This window comes from Canis lupus, chromosome 18 (genome assembly GCF_003254725.2).
Source record: "Canis lupus dingo isolate Sandy chromosome 18, ASM325472v2, whole genome shotgun sequence".
Lineage (NCBI taxonomy): Eukaryota > Metazoa > Chordata > Mammalia > Carnivora > Canidae > Canis > Canis lupus.
In genome coordinates, this window is record NC_064260.1 from 15,314,654 (window position 1) to 15,330,282 (window position 15,629).

General features: G+C 37.5%; 1 protein-coding gene across 5 annotated transcripts in view; it reads right to left on the bottom strand.

The window, feature by feature from the left end:
• Positions 1-15,345, bottom strand: part of KMT2E (lysine methyltransferase 2E (inactive)) — a 92,607-nt gene extending 77,262 nt beyond the window's left edge. For 3 of the 5 annotated variants that reach the window (XM_025449485.3, XM_025449483.3, XM_025449488.3), the window contains exon 1: positions 15,206-15,342. The gene's annotated coding sequence lies outside the window, so the exon portion shown is untranslated. Of the gene's footprint in view, positions 1-15,205 lie in introns of all 5 variants that reach the window. The other 2 variants (XM_025449484.3, XM_049096593.1) reach the window with 2 other exon arrangements.
• Between the last annotated feature and the right edge of the window lie 284 nt (positions 15,346-15,629).

Below are 15,629 nucleotides of genomic sequence, written 5' to 3' on the forward strand. Positions count from 1 at the left end.
TTAACACTTCCAGTTTGTCACCATTCGTCCAAACAATGGACAAAATCTTGCATGTTTTTCAGCACTTCTTCCCCAGCTTATAGGGCAACTATTCTAGTAATCAAAAATGTAAAAAAACAAAAACTCATATTTATCTATTTAATGTATTTACTGAGCATATACTATGTTCTGGATACTGCTATATGTGCTAGAGAATGAGCAGTAAACAAAATTAAGTTGCCCTTAAGGCCCGTTTAATGAGCTAGGGCAATCTAACATAAATCAAAGGTATCTCAGATTAGCTTTAAGTAATTGCCTTTGATAATGATTTGTATATTCTCATTACTTAGCCAAAAATTAGTACTTTATAAGGATCAATAGAGAGCTATGATTTTTTCAAATGACCTGAATTCAAATTCTAGATCACTCTCTCTCTCTTTTTTTAAGAGAACAAATGAACAAATGGCAGTGGGGGTGGGGAGGAATCTTAAGCAGGTTCTACACAGCGCAGAGCCTGATTCAGGGCTCTATCTCACAACCCTGAGATCATGACCAGAGCTGAAATCAAGAGTCTGATGCTTAACTAACTGAACCAGCCAGGCGCCCCTTGATCAGTCACTCTTTAACTATGTGATCCTGAGTCTCCCCAGGCCTCTTATGAAAAATGAGTAATATGGGCAGCTTGGCTGGCTCAGTGGTTTAGCACCACCTTCAGCCCAGGGCGTGATCGAGTCCCATGTTGGGCTCCTTGCATGGAGCCTGCTTCTCCCTCTGCCTGTCTCTCTGTGCCTCTCATGAATAAATAAAATCTTAAAAAAAAAAAAAAAAAAAAAAAGAGGGCAGCCCCGGTGGCGCAGCGGTTTGGCGCCGCCTGCAGCCTGGGGTGTGATCCTGGAGACCCGGGATGGAGTCCCACATCGGGCTCCCTGTGTGGAGCCTGCTTCTCCCTCTGCCTGTGTGTCTGCCTCTCTCTCTCTGTGTCTATGACTAAATAAATAAAATCTTTACAAAAAAAAAAAAAAAAAAAAAGTAAAATATCTACCTTGCAGAGTTAGTTATCAACGTTAGTGCCTTCTCTTTTAGAATTAAAGGCATTAAGTTCCTATTATTCAATCCAATGATAATTTACTCAATCCCAGTCACAAAACTGTTGACCACCGAAGCCACTTAGTGAAAAAACAAGCAGCTCTATTATTGTCAGTATCTGAAAAGATCTTAAAATTTCACATTTAAAATACTTACTATGAAAATCTTAAGTCCAAAAAAAGAGTAATTTCTAAGTATTCAACAAACCACAAAATCAACAAGAGACAAGCAGAATGAGTAAGAAAAAATACTTGCTGTGTTTAAACCATTTATTTCTACATTTCCCCAATCCTTTTAATCCCAAGACTTACAGTAGTCAATGATCAACTTGTTCCTCTTCATTTGTTAATATAAATAGAGAAACAAAATCAAAAACCTGGGAAGAAAAGGACCAGTGCATAACAACTACAGAGCTGAAGCTTAGGGGAAAAAAAAATGTCCATGCATCTCACTCCCAAAAACGAATTATGCAATTAGTAGATCTAAGCCTCCATTAAGAAAATTACTCAGATATGCAGACTTTACTAACTTATTACATGTCTCATTCAAGCTTTTAGAGTAGCCTGTCTTGAGCAGGCATATAATCACTGAGAAACCATACAATAAAGGAAAAAATTGAAATCACCTATGAAGTTGGTTAGATACAAGTGCTATTATTGACTAGTATTTTTGCTATGAGATAGGCTACATCTACTTTCACTTTCCAACTTAATTTTAAAGACCTGTCTTTCCAGAGAGAAAACATTATGTACATACATAAATAAAAAACAATCAACATGGGGACACCTGGGTGGCTCAGTGGTTGAGCATCTGCCTTCGGTCCAGGGCATGACCCTGGAGTCCCAGGATCGAGTACCACATCGGGGTCCCTGCATGGAGCCTGCTTCTCCCTCTGCCTGTGTCTCTGCCTCTCTCTGTGTCTCTCATGAATAAATAAATGAAATCTTAAAAAAAAAAAAAATTCAACATGTACTAAGCTGACTGGCCACCCTTATAAAACTCATTGGTACACGAAAAAATTGCTGTGTAAAGTTAGGGGCTAAACTAGAAGTACTGCTCTCAAAATCCTTAATGAACCATTTACTTCAGGATATAAGAAGCATCAAATTTAAACTCCCTGTGAGAGTTTAGGCTATACCAGCAGACTCCTTTTAAATCTCCTTTTAAATCATTCTGGATTAAATTTAAATGATAAATAAGATATTCTCAAAGTAATTACACAATAAAAGAACTTTTGTCCTTTGGCACAATACCAAGTCCATAAGATTTGCCAGTTTTTACTTGGAATTCAAAAATCAAAAAGCTACTACATTAGTGTATAATTAATAGGTTATTACTAACATATAGCAACCATGTTCCAATATATCAAACAATTACAGGCTAAAATTTGAAAACCACACAAACTGATCCCAGGGTTATTAGCCAACACAATTATCAGCTACTTCCCTTAGGAAATATGTGCAAGATCAGCAAGCCAAAATTAGTAGCTACCATAATGCTTTCACACAGAGGGCGTTCAACATTTCACTAAATGAATTTAGTTACACTAAATGAATCTAGTTTACAACATTAATTGTTAGAAGAGTCCAAAGAAAAGTAGAATTCAAATCTCACAAGATAATAAAGGTTATTGGATCTTGATAGATCAATGCATGTATTTAATTCCACAAATATTTGAAATCTGTCATTCCATCTAGATAGAACCCTATAAAACCCAGTGGATAAATCACAGATTCTGAAATAGCATTTTAATTATTTTTATTTGGTGTATGTGTGTGCAGTGCATGTGTGCTGTCTAGCACTGGGCTTCATCGAGGGTAACTGGAATTGAGGAATGTATTAGTTTCCTAAGGATGCTGCAACACATGACCACCAAACAACAATTCTAGAGACCGAAGTCTGAAATCAAGATGTCAGCATAAAAGAGCATTTTAAGATTTCCAAGATACAAAACAAAACAAACAAACAAAAAAAACTAAACAAAACAAAAAACAACTACTAAATATAGGATTCATCACTTTTTGGATTGAAAAAAAAATCTGCATTTATATATATATATATATATATATATATATATAAAAACAAAACTCGAAATTTGTGAGTTCATCAAAATCAGATAACGTGGAGAATCACTTAAAAATTATATATATCTTATGGGCAGCTCAGGTGGCTCAGCGGTTTAGCGCCGCCTTCGGCCCAAGGTGTGATCCTGGAGACCTGGGATTGAGTCCCAGGTCAGGCTCCCTGCATGGAGCCTGCTTCTCCCTCTGCCTCAGTCTGTTCCTCCCCCCTTCCCCCACCTCTCCCTCTCCCTCAATGTCTCTCGTGAATAAATAAATAAAATCTTTTTAAAAAATATTTAAAAATTATATACATCTTAAACATTGTATTTTTAATTTAAAGTACCATTCAGCAATATTTTAGCATCAGGCCAAAATGTTCTCTTTGAACATGGCTCCCCTACTTGGAATTTTGGGTTCTCATTCTTGTATAAACCACATCTGTTGTTGCATTGCCTACAGTTTTTGGTTTTAGATTATTTCAAAGCAAGAAATTACTTAGATATCTGTGGAGCAATGTGAATGCAGACTTCCTTCTAGAGTTGTATTTGTATTATTTTCTCCCATTTTCTTTTAGTTACCTTACCCACACCTAACAACTTTCTTTAGCAATTACTGTGTTTTTAACAAGTTTTCCAAAGTAGTTAATTTAGTTTTCATTTAATTAATTCTCTCTTCACCCTCATTTATCATTGGTTTATGTTATATTTAATAATATAAACACAAGTACAATGGGATTAGTGAATTTGGGAACAAACATGACTCTTATGAGCAATTAGTGGAAGCAGCACAGAGTAGTACATCATTCAACATGCAATTGGTATAAATTATTTTTTTAAGATGTATTTATCATTTTAAAAGATTTTATTTATTTATTCAGGAGAAACACAGAAAGAGGCAGAGACATAGGAGGAGGGAAAAGCAGGCTCCCTGCGAGGAGCCTGATGCAGGACTCAATCCCAGGACCCCAGGATCACAACCTGAGCCAAAGGCAGACGCTCAACCAACTGAGCCACCCAGGCGCCCCAAGATTTATTTGTTTTACAGAGAGAGAGCATGAGCAGGAGGGGGACAGGGAGAGGGAGAGAAACTCAAGTAGACTCCATGCTGAGTGGAGCCCAAGGCAGGGCTCCATCTCAGTACCCTGAGATCATGACCTGAACTGAAACCAAGAGTCAGACACCTAACCGACTATGCCACCCAGGCACCCCTGGCAGTAATATTTTTTAAATGAAGGTTAAAGAATCTTCTACAGTATCTACATAAAATGCTTCAGGAAAAATACTATATATGAATATATAAATAAGCCATAAATAGTGATCACCACAGCACATGAGAGACAATAGCAATGGAGTCAGAAACTCACTTTTTTCCAGAAACAGCTACAACACAAACAGCTGAAGAGCTTACTAAGAATTATACTTGTATCAACTCACTGAATTCTCAAAACAACTCTGTAAAATAGGCTCTATTATTATCTCAGTTTTGCAGATCAAGAAACTAAAGCACCAAAAGATAAGCAACTTGCCCAAGATCATGAGGCAACACAATCTGGTTTATGATTCTAGTTTCTACTATTAAGCCTGTGCAATATTGCCTCTATTGTTTTGAGCTCTTTTAACAACCATATATCACCACTTTTATAATCTTAAGAATTGGGGCGGATAATAAATAATCATGTACCAGTCTGTCATTCCCCAAAGCAGATTTTTTAGTAGCTCTCCCATAAAGTCCATTATCTTTTATCCTGGCATTCAAGGCTCACCACAACTTGATCACAATTTGTACTGCTAAATTCCAATCCAAGACTTTTATGCAAATAACACGTGGATTCTGGAAACCAATAGATCGTCCCAAATTTGGATGTACAAAAACACAAAACCTAGAGAGTTTGTCACATGACACTGCACAAAAACTAGTATTCCTTCATTCAGAGAATCTAAAAATAGTGGCCTGACTTCTCAAGAGGACAGTCATCATGGTTTCTTGGAAAAGTTTAAAGTATCAAGAATTATGACCTAAATTTTAATCCTCGATCAACCACTATTTAACTATATGACCTAGGGAAAATTATTTAATCTCCCTGGAATTTGGTCTATTTGTAAAATAAAAGGGAAGAGGTAGAACAGTGTAAAAATCAGCAGAGACTAGTAACTAAAATGCAAATTCAAGGCTCCACTAGATGTGATTAAGTAGGTCTAGAATGGGGCCCAAGAATGTTTGTTTTAGTAAGCACTCCATGTAAATAATACATGTGGTCCCTGGGCCAAAATGAAAAATATTTAACTAAAACATCTCACAAGTCCATTCTAACTGTAGTTTCTTAACTTCAGTCAATAGGATGCTACTTTACATATCCAGGACACAGGCTGTGGCCTAAAAAGAAAGTACTTAAATTCATCATGGTATTTGTTTTAGCACCTCTCACTCTGTACTTTTTGAAGACAATAGAATATTTTTTAGTAGTGCTACAAACTGAACTTTCATTCTATTAAGAAACAAATACAGTTGATTGAAATGTATTTTTTTTTAAGATTTTATTTATTTATTCACAAGAGACACAGAAAGATACACACACAGGCAGAGACATGCGCAGAGGGAGAAGCAGGCTCCATGCAGGGAGCCCGAGGTGGGACTCAATCCCTCAATCCCGGGTCTCCAGGATCACACCCTGGGCCAAAGGCGGCGCTAAACTGCTGAGCCACCGGGGCTGCCCTGAAATGAATTTTAAATCACAATTAAGCACCTACAAGATGCTAAGATGCAGGTGTATCATCTTATTAATCCTATTTTGAAATATGACCTTAAATTTCTCAGAAGGAAAGTTTAAGTTTTAGAGAATATAACCTCCACTCTGCAAGTATTCACAAAGTCTCAGAATTTTCTTCTCCCAATTTTCTTTGAAAATTTCCGGGATCCCTGGGTGGTGCAGCGGTTTAGCACCCGCCTTTGGCCCAGGGTGCGATCCTGGAGACCCGGGATTGAATCCCACGTCGGGCTCCTGGTGCATGGAGCCTGCTTCTCCCTCTGCCTGTGTGTGTCTCTGCCTCTCTCACTCTCTCTCTCTCTCTGTGACTATCATAAATAAATAAAAATTAAAAAAAAAAAATTTCCAAAGAAATTAGTAATTTTCATTCCACATGTTACCGAGGGTTTAAATCAGTAAAATATTCAAATTATCATCCAAATTCACTACCAACATTTTGCTGTCACTAAAAGGAAACATGCCAGACTGATAAAAGTATCATTATAATGTAACTAAAGTCTGAATAAGTATTTTCCATTTCTTGTCCTCCTGAACTTTTCTACAAGTATTGTATTTGTTCCAAAAATCACAGACCACTTTGTTCTAAGAGTTAGAAATGTTTGATGCTCTGCTGTATTAAATGAACCATCTGGGGATCCCTGGGTGGCGCAGCAGTTTGGCGCCTGCCTTTGGCCCAGGGCGCGATCCTGGAGACCCAGAATCGAATCCCACATCAGGCTCCCGGTGCATGGAGCCTGCTTCTCCCTCTGCCTATGTCTCTGCCTCTCTCTCTCTCTCTCTCTGTGACTATCATAAATAAATAAAAATTTAAAAAAAAAAAAAATTAAAAAAAAAATGAACCATCTGACCAACTCTTTTTAAAAGAGCAAACTTCTATTTATGCTTAAAAAAAACTGATCTCAATAATTTCAGGAAAAAATAGTTTTCTTCAAAATAATTCTTTAAGGATTTTTTAATGGAAAAGGGGAATAACATCATAATTAAAATACATATTTTCAGTCTTGTCTTAGAAATCAAAATGGTAGCATTAGCAGCAAATCATAAACCTAAACAAACTGTAACTCAAGACTCATTTAGCAATAATTCTAAAAATGAAATGAGGAATTGGAACACCATAATTTAAAAAAATAATTATTATTTAATTATAATTTAAAAAAATAATAATTTAACAACCTATTTATTTTCTGTATTCTGAATTTCAAATTAGACCAGCATTCAGGAAGCTATTTTAAATCCCCTTTGTGCAGAAAACTGACACTATCTGATACTATCCAAATTATCTACACTTTCCTTCCTTTTTTTTTTTTTTTTTTTTTTAGCTGTTGTGATTACAAACGCGATCCATATGTCTCACAGGAAAACCAGAAGAGAAAAAAAATTCCCACAATTCCAATTACCCAGACACAAATCATTGCTAAAAAGTTTGGTGCATGTGCAGACACATAGTAAAAATTTATTCAGGCAAGAATCATCAATAGACACTAACTCTAGGCAAGTCTGACAGGGAACAGAATATTTACACAATCTCAAAAATACCTTCCCACAAATTACTTAATGGCAAAAAGAGAAACAGTAACTATACAATGGAGAAGCTACTCCACATCTTAACCAAGTAATCAAAATGAACATACTGGTAAAAGGCAAACAAACATTAAGTGCCTCCAGATGATTAAAAACAAAACAAAACACATATTGCTTAATTAGTATTCCAGAAAAAAAGGCAAAATCTGAATCTAATCATGAAGAAACCTTAGATAAACCCAACAGAGGGGCACTGTTTAATGCTAGCATGCCAATGCCATGAAAGACAAAGAGATCTGAGCACTAAATGCAATCTCTGATCCTGAATTTGGCGATTGCACCAGAAAGAAAGTGCTAATAAGGGGCATAATTGGGACAGCTGATGAAAATGGAATATGGACAATAGACTAGATAAAAAGTATTACCTCACTGCTAAATTTCCTGAATTTAACCACTGTTTAGTTAAGACACTTGATCTCAGGAAATGCATACTTAATAGAAGACGGCATCCTATATGCAATGTATTCTCAAATAGTTAACTTTTTACATGTACAGAGAAAATAATAAAGCAAATGTGACAATGTAAAAAATCAGGGGATCTGATTAAAGGGTTTAATGGAAGTGTTACACTGTTCATGTAACTTCTGTAAGTGAAACTATTTTAAAATAAAAAATTAAAACAAAAAAACCTTAGTTATTTGGCAGTTATTCCTCAACATATATGCATGTTTACATATAATATTTGTATTTTTAAAATTAAAAAGTGGAATCATCAGTTTGATACTAATTATTTAGTTTCAGAGGCCCTCTCAAGTACATCTGAACATCCCTGAAAAAAAGGCAATTGTTTTACGATGAATTAAGTATCCTTCCTTTGCTCTCTATCCAAGCAAACCACCCCCACACCATAAATACCCACTCTACCACCATCTCCTTAACCAGTCACAGCTAATTAAAGGGATCAAGATGGAGAACAGTGGCTTACTGACACCTTGCCAATTCCTGTGAGGTCTAACTGTACTTTCTTCAAAAAAGTTCTCCAAGATTTCCCTACAGTCTTATAACAAATATTTTACTTAAGCTAGTTGGAGCTGATTTCTGTACCTTGCATCCAAACAAACCCTGAAACAGCAGGCTTTTGAGAAGTAGAAATAAACAGTGCAAGGGAAACAGTAGCTACTTAAATTAATCTTTTGCCTGTGCTTGAAAAATATGGTTTTCCTGGGAGCTTAATGGTAAGATGTAATAAAGCTGTGTCAATTCAGCCAATTATGCAGCTTCATTTAAAGAGAAGCAGCAGAAAAGCAAATACTTGAAAAGGAGCAATCTTATTTTTCTCAAGAAGAGCTACTATGTACCAGATTAAGCTCAGAACCCCATCAATTTATAGCTAATGAAGCAGAGTCTCAACCTTTGAGTCAGTCACATCAAGGATCTTCCCATCTCTTGCCACATTATTGAAGAGAAAATGGGATTTCAGATTCCTGAAACTTGTCTTTCTTTAAAACAACATACAAAAACAAAAACAAAAAAAAGAGGAATTTAAGAAATCTCTCTGTAAAAATGGAAAATAGAAACTATTATATTTCATTATTAGTCTGTCAAATAAGAAAAAATATTAGGAGAGTAATCTCTCTCATATAGTCTTCTGATATGTAAACTTTTGAAAAAACAAAACTGTTTCCCTGATAATATCCTAATACTTAATTCTTTTCACCACATTCCTTACTCTCTGCTAAAAACAATGGACACTAGACTTTACCTTATTCTTAAACCAGTGAGAAAAATGGGAAAATATATTTAATCTTTAAACTTACTTAACTGAAATAAATTATAGTAAATTAAAATAAATTATAGTAAATTCAGTTCAAGTCTTTAAGTAAAAATTATGTTTTAAATATCTTTTTGAAAACGAAAGTCAAAATAGATTTAAACATTAAAATTTTTTCTGGTCTCAGATAGAATGTTAGACAACATAATTCTGTGAACTTGAACTTTAAAATTATCTTATGAACACCACAAACCAAAACTATCTCAATCCTACTGTTCCATTACTTAACTTTATGCCACAGGCTCAGACCTTAGACGCTGCAACCACGTTAGCTATAACATAGATGTGATTACTCAATGTTCTTTCTCAATTATAAGCTTGAAGACCAAGATGTTTATTCCTTTGGATTAACTCTAAATTAAGCAAACATCTAAGAGTTGCTAGAAAATTATCTCTCTCTTCCAAATGTACAACTAAAATAAAGCTGCACAAATTTTGTTCCTTAGGTCCGGTCTTAAACCCAGATTTCACATTTAAGACTTTAAATGCAAAAATGCAAAAATAAATATTTTAACTACAAATAATGGCCAAGTAGTTGATTTTTCAATGAATTACTATATTATAGGTTATTTATGCATCAAAAGCCGTAGTATGTTTTGATGGCATCTTAATTCAACACATCAAAAAAGAATTCTGATTGACCTGTTGCACTGAAAAGTCCAAGATCCCAAACAGCTTAAATAGTCCTTGTAAATAATCAAATCAGATTTTCCAATAAAGCTGGAAAGTTCATCTAACAATACAAAAATGGCTTTCCTAAAACTATCTAAAAATAAAATTTGATGTATGAGCTATGAAGAAAAAGGAACTGATTTCATATTAAGTGAAAATATTTATCAAGTGAAATATAAGACCCAACTATTTTCTTGACTCTGACTTACGTAAAAAACACTAGTTGCTAATGGTTAATCAAAACATCCCATATTCTTAAAGATACAAATAACACCTAATTAACTTACCCTTAGTCACCACCATTTGATTTTTAATGCAGCACTTAGCATGAGTGCTTACAATAACAAAAAAATTCCTTTGGTTAATTCCTACCTCTCTATAAAATACTGTTTAATTGCAATAGCAAGATTTTTAGTTAATTACTCTTACTTCAAATTTGGTGCGCTAAAAAATATTGCTCTTCCACATTAAGTTTTTAAGTAATACATATTATCCTTCTAATGTTAAAAAAAAAAAAATAAGAGGGATCCCTGGGTGGCGCAGCGGTTTGGCGCCTGCCTTTGGCCCAGGGCGTGATCCTGGAGACCCGGGATCGAATCCCACGTCGGGCTCCCTGCATGGAGCCTGCTTCTCCCTCTGCCTGTGTCTCTGCCTCTCTCTCTCTTTGTGTGACTATCATGAATAAATAAATAAAATCTTTAAAAATAAAAAAAATAAAAATAAAAAAAATAAGGCTCTTCCCAACATCTGTAGATCACAAAAAAGACAGTAAAAAAGACAGTATGCCACTCCAATTTTAAACTCAGCCTAAGAGCTAACATTTATACAGCAACATCTGAAATAGTATCCTTGCTATTTTGCCAGGCAACACAAAAGAGTAATTTTACCATAAAGTAAAAATAATTCCATAGTCCACATTAAAAATTCTTCCTTAGGGCAGCCCGGGTGGCTCAGCGGTTTAGCGCCGCCTTCAGCCCAGGGCCTGATCCTGGAGACCCTGGATGAGTCCCATGTCAGGCTCCCTGCATGGAGTGGAGCCTGCTTCTTCTTCTGCCTGTGTCTCTGCCTCTCTCTCTCTCTCTCTCTCTCCTCTGTGTATTCTCATGAATAAATAAACAAAATCTTTTTTAAAAAAATTTCTCCCTGAATACAAGTATTAAACATTTATTCTAACGTATGACAAGGAACAGTCCCTAATCACCCTGAATATTTGAGATATGTTTGCTTAAATGAAAGCTTTAAATTCAAATAATTGAGCTCCTACTCTCTTCTGTGAATAAATCTTTTGGAGATGAAAGCTAATTACACACTATGAAAATATTTCTTAAAAAAATAAACACAGTATCTTTAACAAAAATTCCATACTAATATTTCTTTAGCTGGTTTTGATAGCTCTTCTAAGTCCTTTTGGTTTTCTCCACTTTAAACATTCAATGATAGCACACATGTAAGCCCCAGTATTAACTTCCAGAAAAGCATAACTGTTGGGATTTACGTAACACACTTTTAAAAATAAAACCATAGGGGATCCCTGGGTGGCTCAGCGGTTTGGCGCTGCCTTCGGCCCAGGGCATGATCCTGGAGTCCCAGGATCGAGTCCCACGTCAGGCTCCCTGCATGGAGCCTGCTTCTCCCTCTGTGTCTCTGCCTCTCTCTCTCTCTCTCTGTGTCTCTCATGAATAAAAAAATAAAATCTTTAAAAAAATAAAAAATAAAAATAAAAATAAAACCATAGGTGTAAGGGTTTGATGCATGAAAATGGGTACATTATTCTTAGACATAAGAAACCAATTTAAGAAGTTAGACTTTCACTAAGACCACTAAGGTATGTCCCGACTTTTTAAACGGTTTTCCTCACTTCCTCATTTTATATCCAAGAAGTCCTAGAGCTTACTGTGGTATACATGGTAAAAATTCTCTGACTCAAGGCTGTAAGACAGACAAGCCAAAATTGTGAAAGAGTTTTTAGAGATCTAAAGAGTTGAAGGGAAATGGAGGAGCTCTGCAAAGGTTCTAAACTTAAATTGAGATCAAAGGGACCCTATAACGTACACTGACAACAAAAGGGAAGTATGATCAAAATATAGTCTCTAAAAATAAAATCTGCTCTCCAATTACATTATGATTTCCTACAAATCCACTTAAACAGATAAACACCTAATCTCTCAAAACTCAGCTACCCTAAGAACAAAGGCCATTTGACTTGACTAGTTTCCCCCCAAGAGACCTACTGCTTCAAAACTCAGAGAATAAAAAATCATGCCTAAGTTTTTAATAAATTTTCCTCTACAATTCTAAACACAGATAGTCAATGGAGTATAAATTAACAAAAACCAAACACTGGCAGTAGTTGTTATTTATAAGTAACCATTTAAAATAAAATACAATATACTTAAAACAAGCAAACAAAATCCAACAAAGCAAGGAAGCAGACCAATATGAAGAAAACTACTAGTATGAAGGCGGCTTTTCTTATAATTTCTAACTTGGTTTTGCTTATTTGAAGCCAAATAAATTCAAATGCTTTGTGTGTCTAGACCTGCCCAAGGTCACTATCAAGGAAAAAAACAATGGGTGTAGACAGTGTTCCCTCCCATGGCTGCATAAACCAAATTTTCCTAAGAACATACTGATTTCCTACATTAGATACTCAGTTAACTAAGTACCAACCTTCCGAACCACAGATCTTAACCACATAGTCTATAAAACACACAATCTTTATACAGCAGTTATGGATCTAGACTTATATGATCACTCAGAGCATACTACAAATGAGTATTGACCAGAAATCCCTACACAAACACCTACTACCCACGAACATTTCATTTTATAATAAAATATTTCAAAGATTCTAAGGTTGTATGCTCAGTCTTCCATGATGAAACTCTCTAGTTATTCCTCCAATTATTTTGTGTAACAGAAACTTAACTAGCTCATATATGATCTTCTTGATTCTCTTATTCCATTGTAAATATTAGAGCAGATTTTTCAGTGGAATAAAAGAATCATGAAAGGGTGTATACTCTTGAACCTTTTTAAACAACTCCTGGATTGAAAGGCACTCATCTTTCAGTTATTCCACATCAGAATGATCATTAAACGTCATTAATGGCCCACTGCTCAGTTCAGGCCAAAAAGATCAACCTCCCACCAGAGAGATGAATTCTAATCATTCCCACTTTTCAAAAATATTGTTAAATGACACCATTTAATTTTCTGCCTCAATCTATTAGATTCTGAGATTAGCATAAAATAGCTTCAAGACCGTGTACTATGGTATGGTGTTTAAAGTTATTAAAACAGCTAAGTTCCACATCCCAAAATAGGTAAATGGGCATGGGGTGGGGGGTGCTCAAGAACTAAAGCCTTACTTTTCTACTTACATAATTATGACAGCATGGTATAAAACAATTTTTAAAAGGCAGCAAAGTGTGGAGCTGCACTTCATGAAATATACAAACTTAGAAAATTCTTAAGGAATGCTCAAATACATGAGAAAAATGGATGCAAAATATAATAGTGAAAAGAACAAGCATCTCCACACCCAGTGAAGTAACAGGTTTAGGCTTGTTTGTACAGCTCCCTAAAAATTAATCTGAAAGAGTACAAAAACCAGAACTCACAAAATTGGTCAAGAGGTAGACGGGAAACATTTCACTCTAAACTAAAACATCTAGTCACACAAAATGTTACACTTATATACTTACTAAACCTTTTTAACTTACTTTAGCACAGTGAATAAAAAGCACCTGGGACTAAACCAAGTAAAAACTATTTCTTACCCTTAATATTTTCTTTTATGTTTAAGAGCACCTACCCTCACCACTGAAATTTCTAAGACTACCTGAGTGTTTTTATTTTTATTTTTTATTTTTGAAAGTAGTGTCATTTTCTTTGCCTCTCAGGGGAAAAAAAAAATCAACAAAATTAATCAACACAAGCATTGTAATTTGCAGTAAAATCAACACATTTTTGTAAACTATTTGGGGAAGAAAAACAGCACAGTCTTTTCATGTAAACATAATAAGCCTGTAATATGCTGCAGACAAACGCACTGCATGGGGTGTGGAGGACCCGAGCTGATTAGATTACCACAACATCAGCCTGGGGCCGCCATTTTTAGAATCTGTAAAGGACAAAAGAGGGAAATTTCACTTTTTACTTCCCATCTAGGAAAATAAAGGGAAAAAATGGGGCTATTTCCCAATCAGGTATTGATGTCTCCAGCCTAGAGTTGAATGCACCTCACTTAATTCTCTCCAAGGTCTCCAGAACTCCAACACCTTACGTTATTCACATCTCTAAAGGAGGGGAAATAGGAGGAAAAAAAAAAAAAAATCCCGGGGTTTACTCCAAAGCGAACTCTAGCGATTTCTCTTTGACTTTAAATTGTATCATTCTTAAGACAGACTCTAGCCAGAACGGATCTGCACGGAACTGAGGCCAGTGGAAGAGAGCACTCCGGATTGTTTTTTCTCTCTCCCCCCCTCCCCCGTTTAGCACAGTGAACCGTTTGTTTCTCTCCTGTATCTGCTGCCACAGTGTTTGTGCCAATCCCTTGGTCAAAATAAGCTTTTCTGAAATGTGCCATATTGTGGATTCTAAGCCTCCGGTACGGTAAAGGACGGCGATAATGCCAGAGGAGTGGGGGAGGAGACTGAGAAGGCTGGGTACTGGGGTGACCACCTCAGGGGCGGGTTTACCCTCTCCCGGGGAGGATGAGGAGCTGTCTCGTTCTCCCACAAAGGGAGATAGAGACCCAGGGCGTCCTTTTAACCCCCTTCGTATTTACCAGAATGTTACACCGGAGACTGCCGGTCCATTAAGGGAAGAAGAAGAAAATGGGGCCTGCACGGCTTCCCAGCACCTGAACGAGATGCGGTCGAGGAAAGGGAGGGCTGGCAGCTCCTGGGACCGCTCCGACACAAACCCCGCTAACAGTCACAAGCCTCCCTCCTCACCCAGGCGGCCCTAACCCGCTGCCAATGAGGAGTGCGCCCCCTCCCTAACTCCCACTCTCAAGGGGGTTTAACTGCCAGTTTCCCCTTTCCCCAACCCCAAAACCCGCCATAATGCTCCCTTTCTAGGGACAGGGGAGAGGAAAGGACAAATGCGATCCAAACAAGCGACGTCTTGCCCCAACCCAGACACCTGAGAGTCAACGTCGACTCCCCCACCCCCGCCCCCCAAAAAAAGGATAAAAATGGGAAAGCCCCCTCCCCTCTGGACCACGCGTCCCTCCACCCCGCAAACCCCAAGAACTCCCCCAAGGAGGCGACAGGCACTGACCTGTGATGTTCACACACCAGACACCCGAACCCCGTTATCTGCTCGACCCTCAAGTAGTCTCTCCACACCTCCGCGAGCAGACGACCCCCCGACAGCAGCCACTGCGGACACAGGACCCGGCTCCACACACCCCCTCCCCAAACAGCAGCGCGCAGCCTCTTCACCAGCAACCCAGGAGTCGGGGAGGGGGCCCCCAGACAGTCAGCAGGAGCGCAGAGGCGACGGCAAGGCTGCTCAGAGTGTCTGTACCCTCTCTGTCGCCGCTCCCGAACTCAGGCACGGTCTCCGACTCGGCCCCCTGCGCCCGCTCAGTGTCACTGCCTCTCGCTCTGGGAAAATGGCGGCGACGGCGGCGGCGGCCGCGGCGGCGGCGGCGGCGGCGGCCGCGGCGGCGGCAAGTGCACGGGGCCCGCCCGCCCCGCTC